Below are 24139 nucleotides of genomic sequence, written 5' to 3'. Positions count from 1 at the left end.
GGGCGGCGCGGTGCGGCGCGGCGCTGGGCCCCCGGCGGGCAGAGAGCGGGGCGCCCGGCGGGAGCCGAGCCCGAGGACGCGCTGGAGGCGGGCGCCGTCCCCCGGCCGCTTAAATGCGGCCCCGTCGCCGCCGCCCATGTGACAGCGCAGCCTCTACGCCTGGAGCCCCGAGCTCCCCGGCGGCTGGCGGTACGAATCTGGGGGGGCCGCCGGCTGTCCCAGAAGAGCCCACCCCCGGCTCCCCGGCGGCCCAGGTACCGCCGCGCCCCGCCCCTTGCCCCGCCCCGCGCTCGAGGAGCCCCGCTTCCCGGCGGCCCCTGGCGGCTGAGGGGGCGCTGCGGCGCGTAGCCGGGAGCGCCGGGAGCGCGAGGGAAGGGGCTTGGCGAAGGGCCCCAAAGATGCCCGGACCTTGGTGGCGCCGGCAGTCCCCCTTAACATGCCCGGAGGTTCCCAAATGACCCAGAACCGCCGGAACGTCCAGAAATGCTGGCGGGGTGCACTGTCCACGGGGTACAACTTTGGAAACGATGACGAGAGAGGTGAAGGAAGTAAACTCAAGACCCAAGGAGGATGAAAGCACGCTATGCATGACACCACCACTACAAAGCCCAGAGCCTGAACGGCGTGGAAGGACACTGCTGGAAGGAAAGGCTCCACTCTACGGGGGCTTCACCCACTCCCAGCACCCTAGAGTGGGACCAGGATGACCCTGGTGAAGCAGCCACAGGATGTTCAGTTCTCAGAACAGAAGCCAGGTGGTATCCGCTTAACCTGGGCTTTGCAGGGTCTGGTGATGCTCAAGTCTCAGGTAGGACCCATTTGCTGCCCCTCCAGCTCTTGTGCCCCCTCTCACCCTCTTGCCCTTCTAGATGTTAAAGAAATTCCTGCTCTTGGTAGGCAGCCAGGAGGTCACACAGGACTGGTTTGAATCTCAAACCCCAGCTCTGCCACTTACCATCTGGGTAACTTGGGCAAGTGTCATCAGCCTCTCTGAACCTTGTTTTCCGCTTCTGTAAAATGCAGATAATAATCATAAGTAACTTCTCGGTGACATCCGATGACACCGTCACATAAAAGGCCTAGTCTAGTGTTTGCAACAGGGCCGCACGTGCAGTTAATCTAGTTCCCTTCCCTCTGCGCCTATGAGGCCCCATCCCCTACGCTCGTTTAGTAATCAGATACTGGCGATTTGAAGGAGTGGGGTGTGAACCTCCCAGGCTCTCCCTGTTCTGGTCTCTGGCCCTGATGCCATCCATGTAGGAGAATAGGGCAAGTCTGGTCACCGCTTCGCCTCAATAGAAGGATAGATGGACAGATGCTACACTTCACTCATGCCAGGGGTTCATCCTTCTCTGCACTTTCTGCATATGCAGACATATCATTCCATATGCAAGGAATTAAGAAAAACAGGATGGGTGGGAAAAACAACTGCCCAGAGGCCAAAGCGAACAAGAGAAGTTCCTCTTGTTCTCCAGCCACTGTTCCCCAGCTCACCTACTCTCAGGGGCTGAATTGCCACATCAAAGCCTGGGAGTTTAGGAACTCCCAGCTTCCTAAAGCACAAATACTGAGGCCGGCTGGGGTGCAGTAGCCCTGAAGCCTCATTGCCATGTCCACTCTCTCGGAGTCTGAGGTCAATCAGTGTCTTACCTGTTCCAGCCCTGAGAATAATCAGTGTTGGGCAGGATTAACAACAAATGTACATTCTGGATAAATCGCAGGAGATAAAGTACCTTATCCGAATCCCCCAGGAGCTTTTGAAAGCAGTGGGCTGAAGGGTATTCTAAATCCCCGCTATGCACCTCTTGGTGAGCTTTCTGAAATTCCCTAAATATTCTTGGGCAAGACCTCAGTCAGAGACTAGTTTCTGAAAAAATTAAGAACTTGGTTACATCACCTATGATCTTAGAGTAAATAAAACAAATCAGGATTATGTTCGTGGAGCAAATGGATGAAAGAAAACACTTGCCTCCAGACCCTGGATTATCGTGGATATAGGCCAAGATGCCATTTCATTTGTAAAATTCGTTAATTTGGTCATTTACTTAACAAATCCGTCTGGAACCAGGCACTGTGTTAGGCACCTGGGATACACAGATTCATCCATTCATTCCACAAACACTTGAGTGCCTGTTGTTTGCCAGGCACTGCGTTAGGTACCAGGGACATGGTGGTGAACAAAACAAAGTCTGTATCCCTAGCAACAAATGAACAACTAGAGGTGCACAGATAATTAATAGTGACCAGCTGGTGGTTTAGTGCTGTGAAGAGATTAAAAGCAGGTAGGAGAGGAGGGCTTAATGGAGGGTGCTATCTTAGCTGGTGATTAGGGAGGGCCTTTCTAAGGAGGGGATGTTTGAGCAGAGGTCATAATGAAGGAAGGGAGCAAGGCAGGCATATATTCAGGGGAAGCACTTTTCTGGCAGAGGGGAGACAGTTCAAAGGTCCCGAGGAGGGGATGAGCACAGTCACAGAGAAGCAGAGACCAGTGGGCTGGCGTGAGCAAGGGGGAGAGTGATAGAGATGAAACTGGAGAGGAAGGCAGACGCCAGAGAGTCCAGGGCTTTGGGGTTTTGTTGTTGGTGTTTGTTTGTTTTTTGGTCATGCGGCATGCGGAACTTCCCCGACCAGGGATCGAACCCATTCCCCCTGCATTGGAAGCACGGAGTCTTAACCACTGGACCACCAGGGAAGTCCTCTGGAAGTCCAATTTGTTTTTTTTTTTAAGTGTCAAGGGAAGCCACTAGCAGGTCTGTAGTAGAGGTGAGGCATCTGGTTGTTTACATTGTTGGAGGAGCATTGGCGGCTTTGCAGCAAGTCCATCGCTGGATGGTGGAGAGGGGGAGACAGTCGGGTGCTGTTGTGTGGCACAGGCGAGAGAGGGTGGTGGTTTGGACTAGCTTGATAGTGGGGGAGGCGGGAAGGAGTGGTCAGATTCAGGAGATGTGTAAAGAATCACGGTACGATTCAGTTCCTGCTCTTCGGGAATTTGCAAAGACAGAAAAGAGAGGATAAACCCCGCTATAATATAATGGGTAGCATGCAATAAGGGAAGGACTAGCAGGCTTACATGGGAGCAGCAGAGTGGAACCCTTAGGGGAGTTGGAGAAGCATCAGAGAGGGTGACATTTGAGCTGCGTTTTGAAGAAGTGAAATTCCACCAGGTGAATAAGGAAGGTAAAAGGAAGGTCATTCCAGGCAGGGGGGACAGCTTCGGTGAAGGCTTGGGAGTGTGAACCTGCAGAGGGTGTTTGGAAACTATCTAGTGGTTTGGCGGGGCGGGGGGATAAGGGCTGGAAGACAGGCCTGGAAAGGTGGTTGGAACCAGACCGTGAAGGCTCTGGAATGTGATATTCAGGAGTCTGTCCTTTATTTTACAGACAACAGAGAGTCCTCTAAGGTTTTATGAGTGTATATAGGACATGAGCAGAGCTGTGTTTTTGAAGATCGTGCTGATGTATCGTGGAGTAAACTAAAAGGACACTGAAGGCAGGACCAACCAGGAAATTAGGTTCATTTATGTAACAAAATGCTTGAGTGCCCACCATGTGCTAGGCATTGGGAACAGAGCAGTAAATAAGGGAACATCATGCCTTTCTTTATGGACTGTAAGCCTGATGAGGAGGTAATAAGGCCTAAATGTAGAGGCTGCGTCGGATTTAGGAAATATTTCAGAAATGTCACCGTTAAGACATGGGAAGTTCTGCATGTGGAAAATGAGAATGGCTTGCCTCTCTGATTATTGCTATAATGGGAGCATAGTTACTGCAAAGTATCCTGCCACGTAGAAATAATTTTTTAAATATCCTTTTGGATTATACATATTTTTATAGCTTTAAAAGCACTTTCACATAAAGCCTCTCACTTGCCTTTAAATGTTATACAAATTATAATTATTAAATAATTACATGTTGTTATATTATTTGACTGCAAAACCCTTGGTGAAAGTTGTGCAAAAGAAGAGCTGTTTTGGAGTGCTGGAAAGACACAAGGGCAGTGAAATAGAGAAGATGGGTCTGGGACCCAACATTAGTCTAGAGAGAACAGTGTGTTTAACTATCTTTGCGTCTCATTTCTTTCTTTCTTTTTTTTATAAATTTATTTATTTATTATTTATTTTTGGCTGCGTTGGGTCTTCGCTGCTGCGCGCGGGCTTTCTCTAGTTGCGGCAAGCGGGGGCTACTCTTCGTTTCGGTGCGCGGGCTTCTCATTGCAGTGGCTTCTCTTGTTGCGGAGCACGGGCTCTAGGCGCAGAGGCCTCAGTAGTTGGTGGCATACGGGCTTAGTTGCTCCGCGGCATGTGGGATCTTCCCGGACCGGGGCTCGAACCCGTGTCCCCTGCATTGGCAGGCGGATTCTTAACCACTGCGCCACCAAGGAAGTCCCTGTGTCTCATTTCTAAGAGCATCCATTCAGATGAGTAAGGCAGGGTTAAGGGCAAAATTCTTAAAATGTACACGGATCTCTCATTTAAAATACCTCCGTCTGATGTTGTCATGTCCCTGTAGCAAACTCCTTTAAAAAGTGTTCTGTCCTGAGCAGAACCGTATGTCACGTTCAGAGTCGTGAAAAAGGTGGGGAGCATTTGGACAGCGGTGCTTGGATTACTTCTCCCGGACGTTTCTTGTCTAGCTGGTTCCTTTCTGCCATTGTCAGAATCAAATTCCATACTTAATCTCTTCCTTGTTTTCAGATGACAAAAATCTCTCTGTTAGGTTTCCGAAAGCTGGGATTACAAAATGTTCTTATGGCTTTAAGTCCTCTGTGGTGATTGGGGAACTCGGGAAAGGATTGGATGAGAATTTTTTTTCCAGGGGGTGGGGGGAGGGGACAGTCAGTGGACTGAACAGGGGATTCCTTTTCAGAAACTGCCTTTGGACCCAAATGTTCATCACTTAAGAGGATTCCAAGATTTTTAAAATAAAATGAAAAGGGATGTGGGTTATAAGAATATATATGCATATGTCAAAACTGAGCTGTACATTTGAGACTAGACATCCTGCTGTGTATAAATTATAACTCAATACAAAGAAAAATCAAACAAGCGGGACAGACAGAGCAAAAATAATTAATACTGATAAGTAGAACCAACTACCAAACTGTTTTAGGGACATGAATTATGATTTTCAAAATAGTGGTGACTGAATTCCATTGGGAAGAGGCTCTGACAGTGAGGCCAAGGTTGTCACGAGCTGATTCCTACGTAGGCCATTAACCATCCATGGTTTTGGGGGTGCAGTTTGTACCCCACCTCCTAGCTAGCAAGTTCTGTATTTATTTGTTCCCTGGTTTCAAGGGCAAAGGAGAGAAAAAGCAGAGATGAGAGAAATTCTGTCCCCTACCGATGACTGATTGGTCAGAAGTTACCACCTTCTTTTAAGAACAGCATACTTGATCTCCAAATATTAACTATATCATCATCATCATTCTCATTCAGAATATTCCTTATTTTCTTTCCCTAGTCCAAAGCAGTTCTCAGCCTCTCTGAGATCTTGACTGGATACAGGAAGTGAACTCACCCTCCGACCCTCGCCCCGCCGTTATTCCTTTAATACTAATGCCACACACCCCTGTACTCTAGCAGTGTAGACACATGCACCCCATATACAATTCACCGGAAGTCACCATTACATCCATAAAGTTTCCATCAGCTGAAATGCAACCCATGTTCAGATGACCTAAGGACACTCCAACCATGGTGGCCTCCTTTATTATCTGTCTCCCCCACTAGACTGTATGTTCCATGAAAGCAGAGACAGGGTCTGTTTTATTCACTAGTAGATATCCCACACCTAGCAAGGTGACTGACACATAATAGCATAGTAGGTACTCACCTGACATTGAGTGAATGAGTCACAAATTGAAAGAAGCAAAGCATTCATTGTTTTTATAGAAATTAGTCCCCTATGCCTGGACTCAGTGGGGGGCAGGGGATGGAACCGAAAGAAGATTCTACATGATTTGGTTTGTTTTCCTCCTTCAGACAGATCGTTTCTGTCATCTGTATATACAACCTAGATCCTGCGCGACCAGCCAGCATAAAGGTACATGTGACCTTCAAGGACCAGCCATGTTTGTGCCACAGGCATGAGGGCTCTATGCTCTAATTGCCTGGAAGTTCTATCCAAAATCTGAGTCAGCCAACAGCCCAGTCTGTGAGCAGGGCAGTTACATCTGCAGCACTTGGAGTTGAGCCTGGCCCAGCACCAAGCAGACATCCTGGTACCGCACGGTTGGAAACAAAGTAGCAAAGGAGGCTCACAGTGCTGCATGGAAAGGTAGAGCTGCTCATGAAATCACCTAGGGACTTCCCTGGCGGTCCAGTGGTTAAGACTTCGAATGCAGGGGGTGTGGGTTTGATGCCTGGTCAGGGAGCTAAGATCCCACATGCCTCGCGCCCAAAACACCAAAACATAAAACAGAAGCAATATTGTAAAAAATTCAATAAAGACTTTAAAAATGATTCACATCAAAAAAAAAAAGAGATCACCTAAAATAAGAGCCTCTCAACAGACTTACGTATTAGCAGAAGGATGGGAGGCACTTGGGAGCGCAAAGATATAACTATTTACCAACTGATATGGACGTATTTCAATATTTTCACAACCAGAGCATGTCAGCTGATTTCCGGTCCAAAGTATCAGTAGAACTATACCCACCACAGGATGCCCAAGAAGCCCTTGCTTCCTTGGAAGCTGCCGTTTCCACGTTTTTAGATTAGGTACATAGGCAATATCTTTGCCTGGACATCTAAACATTGTGGTTCTTGCTGACAGGGCCTTGCTGGGAGGCTCCTTCCCTTACAGAGTACCGAGATAATTTTCCTGAAGCAAGGATGACATCACTGGCCTGAAGGCGGATCTAGGCAACTGCCCTATCTGGGGAACAATCATTCCTGCAGGTATGTGACTCACAGAGAGCAAGTGAGAGAGAGAGAGAGAGAGAGAGAGAGAGAGAGAGAGAAATTCAGAGACCTTATCAAGCAGACCTCTGGTCTCCCAGCTCTGTCACAGCCAACCCCGTCCCTGGACTATGTGTAACCCAGCAACAAGGATGGACCCGGGGACCAGCTGGATGAGAAAGGTCTGGAGCTAAACTCTCCAAAGATGCTCAGCCTTTAATGGAGGAGGCCTTTTAGAAGAGATCTGGCAAATTCTCTGCCCTGGCAACTTCACTTTCTGTTCTCTTTTTATCTGCTTTCTGTATTTCCAATTAATCTTGGAATGAGAGCCCAAGGCAAGAAGCCAGCGGTGCCTGAGGAATGCTAAAGAGCAGACTGAGCCAGGGAAACAAATGCCAGCGAGGGACCCCACAGCAAAGAGACAGACACCGTGAGCAACTCTCCCGTTACCATGAGGCTTGCGAGGCGTGTGTGCGGGTCTCCGCGTTGGCACCATCTGCCATTTCCTCAGGAGGACAGAACAAATCAGTGAGGCATGGAGATTAGATTATGTAACGCTCGAGGATTGCTGTTTTCCAAGGGGAAACAAATGGAACGAATTGATTTGCTTGTCAGAGTCATGTCACTAAAGGAGACCCGTTCCCTCCTCTTCCAAGAGGACCTCATTAAAGAGGGGGATGATTTTACAGGTTGGGAAAATGTGAGACCAGGGTCGACTCCATTCACAAGAGCAAGCCCTGTGTCCAGAACTGCACTGATAAATCCTCTTCTGGTCCCCTAGGCTGAAAAAATGACTATTCAGCCACTACCTAAAAGGCACCAACACGGCAAGAAACATAACTGCCTGTTGCCAGCCACCAGATTCAGAACCTGTGCGCCTTGCCTGAACTGAACTCTCTTGCTTCTGGGGAAGGAAGCAGCATCTAATTTTGAGTCCAGTGGGGTCACAGGTATATTCAGAGCTCTAAACAAGTGCTTCTTTGATAGAGTGGGAACGTGTTCTTAAAGTACATGCATCAGGAAGGAGAATTCGTTGCATTTCTGGGATAATTTGGTCATTGCAGGGCTTCTCTCAAAATGCCCAGCATAATACTTTTTATAGAATGTTCAGTAGATCCGAAGAATGAACAAATGATAATCTTGAACCCGCTGCCAAAGGGCCATTCCTAAAGACACATTGTCTAAGACACCAAGATTTAAATGTTGGGTTATTTATTCAACTTGGAAATGAAGCCCGCTGTACCAGATGTTTTCTATGTGCCCTTTTCGATCCACCGTCTAGCCTGGGATGCTCCCCTGTACAGACTCCATCCACTTGACCCTCTAGCTTCCATTTGGGTACAGCCAGTGGGAGGCGGCAGCAGCAGACTGGAGGGCAGGGCAGTGAGGGTGAAGTATTTATTTCCCTGGTTCTCTCCCTGCCAGATCGCCTCAGGTTGGTTATGCCTTTTGATAAAAGGTCACCGCTCCCTCTCAAGGCAGCCCTTTCCACACAGCTCTCTTGCTGGGTTCTGGAATTTCTCCCTCCCTTCAACTTCTAGATCTAGGAATGGTAAAGACCCCAGCTATCCCTAGCCCCCTGGGTACTGCACTACCCCCCTGGCTTCCTTACACTCTACCCAAACCTTTGTAAATAGTCCCTTTATTAAAACCTCCTCAAATTACCTAATTTGAATGTACCATCTGCTTCTTATACAGAACCTGACTGATACACCTACCACACATGTCAGTCTGTTCCAGGCCCTGCACCACAGTTTAAAAAAAAAAAAGAGTAGCAAAATTAATAATACAATATGCTACTACTTTAGAGTTGTTCTCAATGTTCACCTTTTCACAAGGCTATAATAACAACTTAAAGATAACACCTAATTCTTCCTTACAACATAATTGTGCAGTAGTGTTTGTATGAGCTAAATATAATTCGAGAACAAGCTTTTTCATGCCATCAAAATTCATGTGAACAAGTATAAAGAGAGAATTGCAGAACTGATGCCCCCGACTTGAGATTTAGCAGAAGATTTATTCCAATATTTAAATCAACCACGCAGATATTCAAATGCCTACTACGTGGCCAGAAAGATGGAAATCTTACAGTGAGGAATAACATCTCCACGGGCTCTGACATGATGAAATGCGGTCTTGTTTTATGCTGTAAATGTGTTCCTAAAAAGTTGAATAGAGATTGTATTTCCATAAATCAGATAACATATTGTATGATCAGGGGGACCTCACTATTTGAATAATAATTCGGTAAAATAATCACCCTTTGATCTTTTGAACCAATTCTGTCTTTTCATCCATCTAAAGTACTTCAAATGAAATTTATCTTTAGTCTGTAGGGAGGATTGGTCTCCTTCCGTGCTCTTGGAATAGCAGAAATTGTGAAATGGAATTCAGAGGAAAGATAAGGGAACTACCATTTATAGACCACACATAGAATGCTAGGCAATTTGCATCTGTTAGCACATTTAATCCTGGAGGTAAATGCGTATTCTACCATTCCCTTATTTTCTCCTTCTGAAGGTCACCGCTCCCTCTCAAGGCAGCCCTTTCCACACAGCTCTCTTGCTGGGTTCTGGAATTTCTCCCTCCCTTCAACTTCTAGATCTAGGAATGGTAAAGACCCCAGCTATCCCTAGCCCCCTGGGTACTGCACTACCCCCCTGGCTTCCTTACACTCTACCCAAACCTTTGTAAATAGTCCCTTTATTAAAACCTCCTCAAATTACCTAATTTGAATGTACCATCTGCTTCTTATACAGAACCTGACTGATACACCTACCACACATGTCAGTCTGTTCCAGGCCCTGCACCACAGTTTAAAAAAAAAAAAGAGTAGCAAAATTAATAATACAATATGCTACTACTTTAGAGTTGTTCTCAATGTTCACCTTTTCACAAGGCTATAATAACAACTTAAAGATAACACCTAATTCTTCCTTACAACATAATTGTGCAGTAGTGTTTGTATGAGCTAAATATAATTCGAGAACAAGCTTTTTCATGCCATCAAAATTCATGTGAACAAGTATAAAGAGAGAATTGCAGAACTGATGCCCCCGACTTGAGATTTAGCAGAAGATTTATTCCAATATTTAAATCAACCACGCAGATATTCAAATGCCTACTACGTGGCCAGAAAGATGGAAATCTTACAGTGAGGAATAACATCTCCACGGGCTCTGACATGATGAAATGCGGTCTTGTTTTATGCTGTAAATGTGTTCCTAAAAAGTTGAATAGAGATTGTATTTCCATAAATCAGATAACATATTGTATGATCAGGGGGACCTCACTATTTGAATAATAATTTGGTAAAATAATCACCCTTTGATCTTTTGAACCAATTCTGTCTTTTCATCCATCTAAAGTACTTCAAATGAAATTTATCTTTAGTCTGTAGGGAGGATTGGTCTCCTTCCGTGCTCTTGGAATAGCAGAAATTGTGAAATGGAATTCAGAGGAAAGATAAGGGAACTACCATTTATAGACCACACATAGAATGCTAGGCAATTTGCATCTGTTAGCACATTTAATCCTGGAGGTAAATGCGTATTCTACCATTCCCTTATTTTCTCCTTCTGAAAAAAAAAAAAAAAAAAAATTACTTTGGCAGGTGTGGAATTCAAAATCCATTTTTTTTAAATGAGAAAGCAAGGCAAAAATATTATTCAGTGAAGGATCGTAAACACCACATTATTCCCCAACCTCAATGGCTTTCCAATGCTCTTAGGATCAAGTCCAAAATTGTTCACAGGGCCACCGTTCTGCCTCAGTTCTCTCGACCATCCAGGCTTCTTCCCACTTGAAGGCCTTTGCGCTCTGTCCCCAGATCTGCCTGCAACCTCTTCCTCTCCCTTCTTCTCCAGACTAACTCAAACTCACCCCTCCAGTTTCCACTCGGTTGACCCTTTCCAGGGAATGTCTGTCTCCCCAGCTGGGCCTGTGTCACTGTGTCCCTAGATCCGAACACCAGTGAAGAGCTGAAGGCTCAATTGTTGCCTGACTGAACCCAGGAGGGCTGCCCTGCCTGATGGTGACCATTTCTACCAATTCTTTGGTCCCAGGGGCCCAGCAAGATATCTCTCAAAAATGAAAAGTTCAAAAGAACCTCTTTGAGGTTCTGGAAGGTCTTTGCTTTCTCTCTCCCCATCAAGTGTATACCTAGGCACTCCAAGACCTGGAGCTCCAGCTGAGATGAGAACACGACAGTACCAAGTCCCAGTGGGACCATAACGTTCCTTCAGCCTCGCACCTTGGGCTTGTCTGGCATCCAGCCACGTGACTTGTGGAGGCTGCGCATGCGCGGGAGGATTAGTCCTCTCGTTTTCTCTCCACCCTCGCCCAGATGTTGCAGCTGTGCATTTCAACCTGGTCCGCTTAAAAGCGGGAGGCAGTGTAGGAATGGGAAAGAGATTCAGGAGGTCAGTGGGGGCGGTCGGGGCGGGCTTGGGATGCATTGAGCATCGCCCAGTTGCAGGCATTGGACTAAATTACCCCAAGGGCTTTATGTAGTAGGGATTGCTGTGTCTATTTACAGATAGAGAAACTGAGGCTCCTGTGGTCTGGGGGACTTGTCCACAGGCATAGGTAATGACAGTCCTGGGATTTGAACCAAGTTTCTCTGGCTCCCAAACGCCCAGGCTCTCTTAGGCCCTCCCTCATCTTTCAAAAGTAAAAGTTTGTTTTCCCGAAGTGTGGTCACCACTGGGAAGTGGTTCCCTCTCTCCATCCCTAGTAACTCTGAGCCAGCTGCCTGCCTGGGTTCATGTCCTGGCTGTATGATTTCAGACAAGTCATGTCACCACTGAGCCTCATCATCAGCTGTAAAATGACAATATTGCCTGCCTTCCGCTACTCAGGAAAATTAATTCTTCTAACAAAAATGCAGTGACGCCTACCAGATGCCAGGTACTGTACTATGTAAGTTCGGGGTGTGCAAAAACAGAAGAGATCGTGTAATTTAACGAGATAGAGTATGAACATGCGAATAATCTCCAAAGCCCTTTAATAATGTATGTAGTGTGTTAGATGGTAGCAAGTGCTATGGATAAAAATGAAGCAAGGAAAGGGAATAAGGAGCGTATTGCATGGGTGCAATTGTAAGTAAAAGTGTCAGGGCAAGGCCTCCCTGAGATGTTGGCATTTGAGGAAAGACCCGAGGAGATGAGGGAAGAAAATGTGCCAGGAATTGTTCTAGAAACCTGGGCAAGTTTGGACCCATTTCCCCTTAAGAACAGATGAGATCTAAAATGGGCCTGGCACCCACAATGAAGATTGCAGTGCTCCTGTGGGCCTCCCTCATCCAACAGTGGGCAGTGCTCCTGTGGGTTTCTCACAGCTGGCTCCAGAGGAAGTGAAAATAGCCTGTTACAGGTATGAGGATTCACAGCCGACAAGCTCTTCCCTTGCATCTCCAGAGGAGTTGGTGTTTCCATCAGCTAATTGGAGAAGGGTCTGCCATGCCCTTGGAAATGTCTACCTTTTGCTCCATTGAAAACTAAAAGAAGCAGGAAGACAGATTTAGGACCTGTACTGACATTTTCCTGGAATGTCCCATCCCAAACACATGTAGAGGCTCATTCACACAGATGCATCTGCTCAAAGCCCCTAACATAGATATAAGGGTGCTGGCATATGCCTGATTACAGACCCGAAAGCTCTGCACAGAGAAGCCTAGTCTGGGAGAAAAATATCAAGCCAGGCCTTGGCCAGCTCTCCTTTCAGCAAATGTTAAAAAAAAAAAAAAATGTATATCACAGGAAGCAGGATGAAGGGATAGAGCCCTATGACTATCCAAACTGGGAGGCCACTGAATCCAACAGACTGAGGCCCAGAGAGGGAAGGTTAGCTGTCCAAGGTCACACAGCAAGTCCGTGAAAAATCCCAGTGAATTCATGCCAGCAACAAATACTTTTTGAGTGCCATATATGTGCCAGGCACTGTTCTAGGCACTAGGGTTACAGCAGTAATCAAAAGAGACTAAAATTCCTGTCCTCCTGGAGCTGACATTCTAATTGAAGGAGACAGAAAATTAAATGATAAATTAGTAATATATGTAGTGCGTTGGATGATGGCAACAGACACAGAGAGAAATGAGGCAGGGAAAGGGGATTGGGAGTATACTGTGTCGGTGCGATTTTAAGTAGAAGGGTCAGGGAAGGCAACACTAAGAAGTTGGCATTTAAGCAAAGACCTGAAGGAGGTGAGGGAGGAAGACAGGCCAGTATCTGGGGAAGAGTGTCCCAGGAGGAGGAAGCAGAGCCAAGGCCCCCAAGGCAGGAACATTCCAGTAGTGTTCCCAGGAGCAGCAAAGGAGCCACATCATGTATGAGCTTTGTAGGCTGCTGTGAGGACTGTGGCTTTTACTCCAGATGAAATGGAAAACCACTGGAGAGTTTGGGGCAGAGAAATGACATCATCTGACCCAACAAAAAGTCTGAAGCTATGGCTGTTCATCGGTTCATTCATTCGATCATTTAGTCAAGCCTCTTAGGTGCCAGGCACTATGCTGATGACAAGCCAGACTCCCCCAGAGGGAGCCACAGGGTACTTGAGTGTGTATTTTGTGCTGATTGGAGAGTCCAGAGCAAGGAGAAGGGAGGCTGGGCCACGGCCTTCCCTGACCACTCGCCTTCCCTCCTTGCCCTGAGGCCCAGGGCAGAGGGCCCCAGGTAGCTTCAGGGCTCCGTGATCCGGAGGCTGCTAGAACCTGCAGGTTATAAATAGCATCTCCTGTGGCTGGGAGTCAAGCTGCTCAGTCTGAATGTCTCAGAGGCTCAGAGCCACAGCCCCCTGAACTGTAACATCACTTCCCAACCCCACCACCCCATCCTGGGCTCCCTTGCTGACCCCCTAATCAAAGCCGGGCCTCTGCTTCTCACCATGACCCTCTCTGGCCCTGTCACTCTCCTCTGATTCCAGGCTCTACATCCTGGAGCACCAGGAGGCCCACTGCTTCATTAGCTCTGGGAGGCAGGATTGTATAATATTTAAAAGCTCAAGATCTGTACTTGGGGACTTCCCTGGTGGCACAGTGGTTAAGAATCCGCCTGCCAATGCAGGGGACACGGGTTCGAGCCCTGGTCTGGCAAGATCCCACATGCTGTGGAGCAACTAAGCCCGTGTGCCACAGCTACTGAGCCTGCGCACCCAAAGCCCATGCTCCACAACAGAAAAGCCGCTGCAATGAGAAGCCCGCGCACCGCAACGAAGAGTAGCCCCCGCTCGCTGCAACAAGAGAAAGCCTGCGTGCAGCAATGAAGACCCAACGCAGCCAAAAATAAATAAATTAATTAAAAAAAGAAAAAAGATCTGCACTTGGGCCTACCTGGATTTCAGGCCCAGCTCTGCTGCTTACTGGCTGTGTGACCTTGGGCAAGTCACTTCACCCCGGGAGCCCCATATTCCTCATTCATAATAAGAATAGTATTATAGTGGGACTTCCCTGGTGGCACAATGGTTAAGAATCTGCCTTCCAGTGCAGGGGACATGGGTTCAAGCGCTGGTCCGGGAAGATCCCACACGCCTCAGAGCAACTAAGCCCGGAAGCCACAACTACTGAGCCTGCGCCACAACTACTGAAGCCCGCACTCCCTAGAGCCCACGTGCTGCAACTATGAAGCCCACGCACCTAGAGCCCATGCTCCGCAACAAGAGAAGCCACCACAATGAGAAGCCCAGGCACCGCAACGAAGAGTAGCCTCTGCTTGCTGCAGGTAGAGAAAGCCCGTGCGCAGCAACGAAGACCCAACGCAGCCGAAAACATTAAAAAAAAATTAAAAAATTTTAAAAAGAATAGTATTATAGTAATAATATCAATACTATTGTGATGTTATGATGATGATAATAATAGTACCTACCTCACGGAACTGAAGTAGGTACTATTCAACAAGATACTCCACATAGAGTGCTTAGCCCAGAGCCTGGCTTAGAGTAGCTGCTCAATTAATGGAGTGACCGTCCCTGTGCTCAATTAGATTATAATCCGGAGAAGGGTAATAATAAATAAGAAAATGACAGCTTTCACCTAATCTACAGAACATCTACCATGTGTTTGAGGTATGGGCTCCTGACATCTAATGCCGTACGTCTAATCTTCATAACCAAGCCAATTTCACCATCTCCATCTTACACAGGAAGAAACAGACTCAGAGAGAGCTGTATGACTTGTCCAAGCCATACGGTACCCGGTGAGGCAGAATCTGACATCAGCAGAAAGGCTTAACCAGCCCCCGTCTGACCGTGGGGACATGTGCAGACACTTGCTCCTAGCCCACCCCACACGTGATGTGCCACTGAGTGGAGGTAGGGGGTCAAGGGAAAGAAGAGGGCAGGTGGGCGGGGGTGCAAGATATCTCTGCTTCCTCTGACCATCCCTCCCACCTCCTGAGATAAGAAGCCCTCTCTCTGCCACCTCCCCAAAGCCTAGCCTATCTCTCCTTTGGGTGATATTGAATAAAATTCTCTCTGTTTAATGGCTCCCAAAAGATGATCTGTCTGTTTAATAATTTTTAGATGTTACACGCATTGTTTAAGGATGAAGGTGATGGTGACATTCTGGCTTCATTGACCACCCCCCCACTTTGATCCTCCAGAGTTGTATCTGGTCATTCTCCAAAACCCCCAGGTTCCAGAGAAATCTCCTTAAGTCCCCGTCCCCTACCCTCACCATGCTGGAAGCCTTATAAAATAGTAGAAACGGCATGCATTTGGGAGTGAGATGAATCTGGGCTCCCTCTTGTCTCTGTTATTTCCTAGCTGTGTGACCTTGAGCAAGTCACTTCACCTCTCTGAGCCTCATTCATTTAGCTAATGCATATTTAGCAACGCGGTCAGGAAGAAAGTGACATTTATTCTGAGACTTGAATGGTGAGAAGACCTACAGGCACAGAAGCCTCGAGAAGGGAATAACTTTGGTGTGTGGAGCTGGTGTGGTGGCTAACAGAGTGAGCCAGGGGGAGAGAGGGAGATAAGGTCAGAGAGGCAGGCAGGGGCCAGATCACAGAGTGCCCAGTGACGAGAATCCCAACTTCTCACGCTTGTGCGCATTTGGTAGGATGATGCATAGATCTAGCACAGGACCTGGCATACTGTGGGCGCTCAATACGCAGTAACTATCATGATGATGAGTTTTCCTTGTCCTCCTCCTCCTCCCAGGGACCCTCGTGTCCGTCTCCTGCCTCTTAACCCACTCTGCCCCACGGTCGCTCCCTGATCCCGGGAAAAGGACAAGGAGTCAGCAAGTATCACAGCAGGAAGGAGGAAGCATTCCCCATTCTCTCCCCCGCCCCAAACCCTCCCACCGTAGCCCAGTGATTTTCCTGCCTCTCACAAGGCGATTTTATTAAACATCTCGAAAAAATATTCTCTCACTCCCTCTCTCTTTATTTATAAAAATCAACTTAACACCCTGCTCCTTTGTTCTATTTGGAAACTGGAACAGCCTGGTTTATATTTAGCTGAAATCCTGCTCCTTTCCCCACAGATTCCAGCACAGCCCAATGAGCTAGAGGGGCTAAGGAAGGAGAGGGGGAGAGGGGGCTGGGGGAGGAAAGGGCCATGGGAAGAACGGGAGGTGCTGTCCCCCAGGGGCCCAGGTCTCCGCTAAAGGACCTGGAAGGGTAGGAGCTGAACAGTCCTTCCCAATACTTGGGATGATCCAAGTCCAGGCTTTGCCCATCATCCTGTCACTCTCTAGTCCCATTCAGGTATCCCCAGAACAAGAGACGGGGAGATAGAATATGGAGAAGAAAGACCCCAACCCTAATCTGGAACCAGGCTTGGAAAGGCAGTATAAGGCAGTCATTAAGGATGTGGGTCTGGGTTCACATGCAAACTCTCCTCTGCCCCTCACGAGCTGGCTGCCACCAGGGAAGTTGATGTGCTCGTTACAGTGCCTGGCACATAAACAGTGGCCATCATTATCAACCACTGTGGGCTGAAGGAAAGCTCTCACTCCTCAAACTTCAAGGCTCTCCTCAAAAGCTGCTTCCTCCATGAAGCCTTCCCAGATTAAAACTCATCTCTTCAGTGGCTTCCCTGGTGGCGCAGTAGTTAAGAATCCGCCTGCCAATGCAGGGGACACGGGTTCGAGCCCTGGTCCAGGAAGATCCCACATGCCACGGAGCAACTAAGCCCGTGCACCACAACTACTGAGCCTGCTCTAGAGCCCACGAGCCACAACTACCGAGCCTGCACTCCGCAACAACAGAAGCCACCGCAATGACAAGCCCGCGCACCGCAATGAAGAGTAGGCCCCGCTCACCGCAACTAGAAAAAAGCTTGCGTGCAGCAACAAAGACCCAGTGCAGCCAAAAATAAAATAAATTAAATAAATAAATTTTTTTAAAAAGAAGAATCTGTGTATACATACACCGCTATGTTCAGAGCAGCACTATTCACAATAGCCAAGACATGGAAGCAACCTAAATGTCCATCGACAGATGAATGGATAAAGAAGATGTGGTACATGGGGCTTCCCTAGTGGTGCAGTGGTTAAGAATCCACCTGCCAATGCAGGCGAGACAGGTTTGAGCCCTGGTCTGCAAAGATCCCACATGCCGCGGAGCAACTAAGCCCATGCACCACAACTACTGAGCCTGTGCTCTAGAGCCTGCGAGCCACAACTACTGAGCCTGTGTGCCACAACTACTGAATCCTGTGCACCTAGAGCCCATGCTACGCAACAGAGAAATCAGAGCAATGAGAAGCCCGCACACCACAACAAAGAGTAGCCCCCACTCGCCACAACTAGAGAAAGCCTGTGACCAGCAATGAAGACCCAACGCAGCCAAAAATAAATAAATAAATAGTTTATTAAAAAAAAATAGATGTGGTACATATATTCAATGGAATACTACTCAGCCATAAAAAAGAACAAAATAATGCCATTTGCAACAACATGGATGCAACTAGAGATAATCATGCTAAGTGAAATAAGTCAGAGAGAGAAAGATAAATATCATATGATATCGCTTATACGTGGAATCTAAAATATGACACAAATGAACCTATCTGTGAAACAGAAACAGAATCATGGGCATAGAGAACAGACTGGTGGTTGCCAAGGGGGTAGGGGGTTGAGGGAGGGATGAAGTGGGAGGTTGGGGTTAGCAGATGTAAGCTTTTATCTATAGAATGGATAAACAACAAGGTCCTACTGTATAGCACAGAGAACTATATTCAATATCATAGGACTTACCTGGTGGTGCTGTGCTTAAGAATCCGCCTGCCAATGCAGGGGACACGGGTTTGAGCCCTGGTCTGGGAAGATCCCACATGCTGCAGAGCAGCTAAGCCCGTGCGCCACAACTACTGAGGCTGCGCTTTAGAGCCCACGAGCCACAACTACTGAAGCCTGCACACCTAGAGCCCGTGCTCTGCAACGAGAGAAGCCACCATAATGAGAAGCCCACGCACCGCAATGAAGAGTAGCCCCCACTCGCTGCAACTAGAGAAAGCCCACGGGCAGCAAAGACCCAACGCAGCCAAAAATATAAATAAATAAATTTATTAAAAAATATATATCCTATGATAAACCATAATGGAAAAGAATATTTTAAAAAAGAATGCACATATATGTATAACTGAGTCACTTTGCTGTACAGCAGAAATTAACATTGTATATCAACTATACCTCAATAAAATTAAAAAAAACTATCTAGGTAAAGAAAATGTGGTGTGTCCATACAATGGAATATTATTCAGCCAAAAAGAGGAATGAAGTACTGACACATGCTATAATGGGGATAGGCCTCAAAAATGTTATGCAATGTCAAAGAAGCCAGACATGAAAGGTCGAATATTCCATTTATATGAAGTGTCCAGAATAGGCAAATCCATAGAGAAGGAATGCAAATTGATGGTTGCCAGGATCTTGGGGAGAGGGAATGGGAAGTAGTAACTGCTTAATGGGTGCAGGGTTTCCTTTTGCAGTGACTAAAGATATTTTGGAACTGGATAGAGATGGTGGTTGTGTAATGCCACTGAATTGTGTGTTTGCTTTAAAATGGTTAATTGTATGTTAATTTTATGTTCACCTCAATTTAAATATATATACATATCTGGGTTGACTTCATGGTCATGTTAATTGATATGAAAAAACATTTGATAAAATTAACACCTAACCATGATTTAAAAACAAAAACAAACAAGTCAGAATAGAAGAGAACTTCCCTAACCCATTAAAAGGCAAGGCTTCAGAGACCCGTGGGACGGGAGTAGCAGCAGCATACGGGGTAGTTGTTTCCGAGGGGCGGCAAGGAAAAAGGATTAGCCGTGTCGTCTTTGATCAGAAAGGTGATCAGCACCGCGAAAGTCCCAGCGGCCATTGGTCTCTACAGCCAGGCTGTGTTAGTCGACAGGACCATTTACATTTCAGGACAGCTAGGCATGGATCCTGCAAGTGGACAGCTTGTGCCAGGAGGGGTGGCAGAAGAGGCTAAACAAGCTCTTACAAACATGGGTGAAATTCTGAAAGCAGCAGGCTGTGACTTCACAAATGTGGTAAAAACAACTGTTTTGCTGGCTGACATAAACGACTTCAATACTGTCAATGACATCTACAAACAATATTTCCAGAGTAGTTTTCCTGCAAGAGCTGCTTACCAGGTTGCTGCTTTGCCCAAAGGAGGCCATGTTGAGATTGAAGCAGTAGCTGTCCAAGGACCTCTCGTGACAGCATCACTCTAAGTGGGCCCAGTGTTATTTAGTCTGGAATTTTAATAATGTTTTTAAATTAATGTCTTAATTTTTACAGTATTTGTTGGAAAGTGTAAGGTTGACTGAAATATCTGAAGTTATTATGGAAATACCATATAATAAGGGGAATTGAACATGAGTTGAAGATTAATGATGAATCTAGTTACTGATGTTATAAATTACACTTCTATAACACTCATTACTGGATGTGGGGAAAGAGACACACATTACATAGTTACTCAGAAAAATAAAAGTAAAGGGAAATAGCATGTAGGAAAGATGAGTTACTATTCCTGAGAAATAATAAAGAGCACACCTAATTCAGTTAAACTCTATTAATTTAATGGTGTGAACTATTTAGTTCTCATGTCAGATACAGGATTCTGCTTTTATTTGAGTCTAAACAAGCTCTTACAAACATGGGTGAAATTCTGAAAGCAGCAGGCTGTGACTTCATGAATGTGGTAAAAACAACTGTTTTGCTGGCTGACATAAACGACTTCAATACTGTCGATGACATCTACAAACAATATTTCCAGAGTAGTTTTCCTGCAAGAGCTGCTTACCAGGTTGCTGCTTTGCTCAAAGGAGGCCGTGTTGAGATTGAAGCAGTAGCTGTCCAAGGACCTCTCGTGACAGCATCACTCTAAGTGGGCCCAGTGTTATTTAGTCTGGAATTTTAATAATGTTTTTAAATTAATGTCTTAATTTTTACAGTATTTGTTGGAAAGTGTAAGGTTGACTGAAATATCTGAAGTTATTATGGAAATACCATATAATAAGGGGAATTGAACATGAGTTGAAGATTAATGATGAATCTAGTTACTGATGTTATAAATTACACTTCTATAACACTCATTACTGGATGTGGGAAAAGAGACACACATTACATAGTTACTCAGAAAAATAAAAGTAAAGGGAAATAGCATGTAGGAAAGATGAGTTACTATTCCTGAGAAATAATAAAGAGCACACCTAATTCAATTAAACTCTATTAATTTAATGGTGTGAACTATTCAGTTCTCATGTCAGATACATGATTCTGCTTTTACTTGAGTAAAATTAAAGCATTTAAGTTTGAATGGTAGAGGTAAAGGAGAAGAAACTGGACCAAATTTTATATAGATAATATTTTTCTAATGGAAATAAAATAGCATGCAGAAAAAAAAAAAAGGCAAGGCTTCAAAATACCTCACATATATAATGCTGAAAATCTACACACTTTCCCCCCTGAGACTGGGAACAAGGCAAGAATATCTGCTCTCACCACTTCATGCAACATTGGTAGGTCCTAGCCAGGACAATAAGGCAAGAAAAAAAAAATTCAAAAAGGACAAAGTTAAATGGTCTTTATTTTCAGATGACATGATTATGCATGTAGAAGAGCCTAAGGAATTTACAAAACAAAACTAGAACTAATCATTTTATTTAACAAGATCAAAGGATACAAAGTGAATATATAATGTGTTTCTATATATAGTTGTCCCCTGGTATCCACAGGGGATTGGTTCCAGGATCCACCACTCTGCCCATGGATACCAAAATCCACAGATGTTCAAGTCCCTTATATGAAATGGGATGATACAGTCAGCCTTCCATATCTGCAGTTGCAGAACCCCTGGATACAGGAGGGTGGACTATACTAGCAATGAACAATCGAGAAGTTAAATGCATAAAAATATCTCCAATAGCATCAAAAAACATAAAATATTTAGGGATACATTTAACAAAACATGTGCAAGATTTGCAGTCTGAAAACTACAAAACCTTTTACTGAAACTGAAGACCTAAATAAATGGAGAGCTATACCATGTTCACGTATAAGATGCCGCTCTCCCCAAATTGATCTTAGATTCAATACAGGCCTGATCAAAATTCCAGCAGGGTTTTTTTTTTTTTGGTAGAAATTATCAAGTAGACTCTAAAATGCATATGGAAATGCAACAAACTAGAGTAGCCAAAACAATTTTGAAAAACAGGAACAAAACTGCAGCACTTAATGCTACTTGATTTTTTTTTTTTTTTTTTTTTTTTTTTTTTGTGGGCCCAGCCGCTCCGCGTCATGCGGGATCCTCCCGGACCGGGGCACGAACCCGCATTGGCAGACGGACTCTCAACCACTGCACCACCAGGGAAGCCCAATGCTACTTGATTTTGAGAATTACTATGAATCTGTAGTAATCAAGACAATGTAATATTAACATAAGGATAGACATATAGATCAATGAAACAGAATAAAGTCCAAAAAATAGATCCACATAAATACAATCAATTGATTATTTTACTGAAGTTCCACGATGATTCAGTGGATAAAGGATGGTAGTACTGAAACATATCAACACAGAAGAGAAAATGAACTATGACCCCTACCTCACATCATACATAAAAGCTAACTCAAAATGGATCAGAGACCTTAATGGAAAGACCAAAACTATAAAATTTTTAGGAGAAAACCTTTGTGGCCTAGGGGTAGGCAAAGATTTCTTAGGACACACAAAAGCACAAACAGTAAAAACAATTCACTGGGGATTTCCCTGGTAGCACAGTGTTTGAGGGTCTGCCTGCCAATGCGGGGAACATGGGTTTGATCCCTGGTCCGGGAAGATCCCACATGCCATGGAGCAGCTAAGCCCGTGCGCCACAACTACTGAGCCTGTGCTCTAGAGCCCGTGAGCCACAACTACTGAAGCCCACGTGCCCTAGAGCCCACACACCACAACTACTGAGCCCACGCGCCATGCCGCAACTACTGAAGCCCACGCACCTAGAGCCCGTGCTCCGCAACAAGAGAAGCCACCGCAATGACTGCGCACTGCAACAGAGTAGCCTCCGCTCACCACAGCTGGAGAAAGCCTGCATGCAGCAACGATGACCCAATGCAGCCAAAAATAAATAAATAAAATAAATAAATTTATTTTTTTTAGTGTAAAAAAAGACTTAATGCTGTATCTATGCAGTGGAATACTACTCAGCAATAAAAAAAGAATTACCAATACATGTAACAGTGTAGATGGACCTCATAAGCATTTTTGTTCAACAAAAGAAGCCAGTCACAAAAGAGAACATACTGAATGGTTTCATTTATATGAAGTTCTAGAACAGACAAAGCAATCTATAGTCACAGAAAGCAGATCAGAGCTTGCCTAGAGCAGGGCCTATGAGGATTGACTGCAAAGGGCATGAAGGAAAATTTCGGGGGGTGGGGGGGATGAAAATGGTCTATATCTCTACTGTAGTGTTTTTATTGTATGTAAATTATAGCCCAATAAAATTGATTGAAAAAAATACTCCATCTGCATTCAATTCCTGGGTTTGCCACTTAGGTGTTTAATCTTGGGCAAGTTATTTCACTTTTCTGTGCCTCTGTTTCCTAAACAGAAAAGTGACAATAATAATAATAATACTCATAGGGATTTTTGTTTTGTTTTGTTTTGTTTTGTTTAGATAACCTCCTAGGGATTTGGAAAGGATTTAATGAGTGAATGTACTGGGAACTGGGGTAGCCAACCTCCAAGAAGGTCTCCAGTAATCCCTGCCTCCTGGCATTCCTGCCCCCATCTGCCCCCACCCCCCACATTGAATAGGCTGACCTGTGAAACCTACAGGGTATTGTCGAAATGACGGTCTGTGGTTTTTGAGACGAGGTCAGAAAACATCTTGAGGATTCTGCTCCTGAATCATTCTTTCTGAGGGAAGCCAGCCACCCACCACACCATGAGGACTCTCAGGCAGCCCCGTGGAGAAATCTGGATGGCAAAGAACTTGAAGCCTCCTGCCAACAGCCAGCGCCAGGCTTGCCAGCCTCAGGAGTGAACTACTTGAGATGAGCGGCCAACAGCTAGGCTGTAACCTCAGGAGAGACGGAGCCAGGACAATCCAGCTGAGCTGCTCCCAATTCTCGACCCACGGGAACTGTGTGAGGTCATACATGTTTATTGTTTTAAGCCACTAAGTTTTGGGGTAACCTTTTTTTTTTTTTGGCCGCGCGGCTTGTGGGATCTTAGTTCCCCAACCAGGGATTGAACCTGTGCCCCCTGCAGTGGAAGCGCAGAGTCCTAACCAATGGACCACCAGGGACGTCCCTGGGGTAACTTGTTACACAGCAGTAAATAACTAATAATAGTAGCTAACATTTATTGAGCATGTCTCATGGGACCTACTACCACTTCTACTATTACTAACCAGATAGTGATAAGTCGATAATCCTCCATCTGTCCATCTAGGAACACTCTGCACCTTTTCCCACCTTGCTCTGTGCCCAGGGAGACTGACCTCTTGAGACTCAACATCCCCTGACTTCTAATCAGGTTTGGCCAATGGGGAGCCCCAGGAGGAGGTGGAAAGGGGAAGGAAGAGGCAGGTCAGGATATTGATTTTTTAACATCTTTATTGGAGTATAATTGATTTACAATGTTGTGTTAGTCTCTGCTGTATAACAAAGTGAATCAGCTATATGTATACATATATCCCCATATCCCCTCCCCTCCCTATCCCACCCCGCCAGGTGGCCACACAGCACCGAGCTGACCGCCCTGT

The 24139-nt window shown here is 45.7% G+C and overlaps 1 pseudogene; it reads left to right on the top strand.

Annotated features, from left to right (window-relative positions):
* Positions 1 to 436: 436 nt before the first annotated feature.
* LOC102995073 (2-iminobutanoate/2-iminopropanoate deaminase-like) lies at positions 437 to 19915 on the top strand (annotated as a pseudogene).
* Positions 19916 to 24139: the final 4224 nt, after the last annotated feature.

Source organism: Physeter macrocephalus, chromosome 19, assembly GCF_002837175.3.
Source record: "Physeter macrocephalus isolate SW-GA chromosome 19, ASM283717v5, whole genome shotgun sequence".
NCBI lineage: Eukaryota > Metazoa > Chordata > Mammalia > Artiodactyla > Physeteridae > Physeter > Physeter macrocephalus.
Note: the sequence above shows the minus strand (reverse complement) of the source record. Positions and strands in the feature narration are given on the sequence as shown.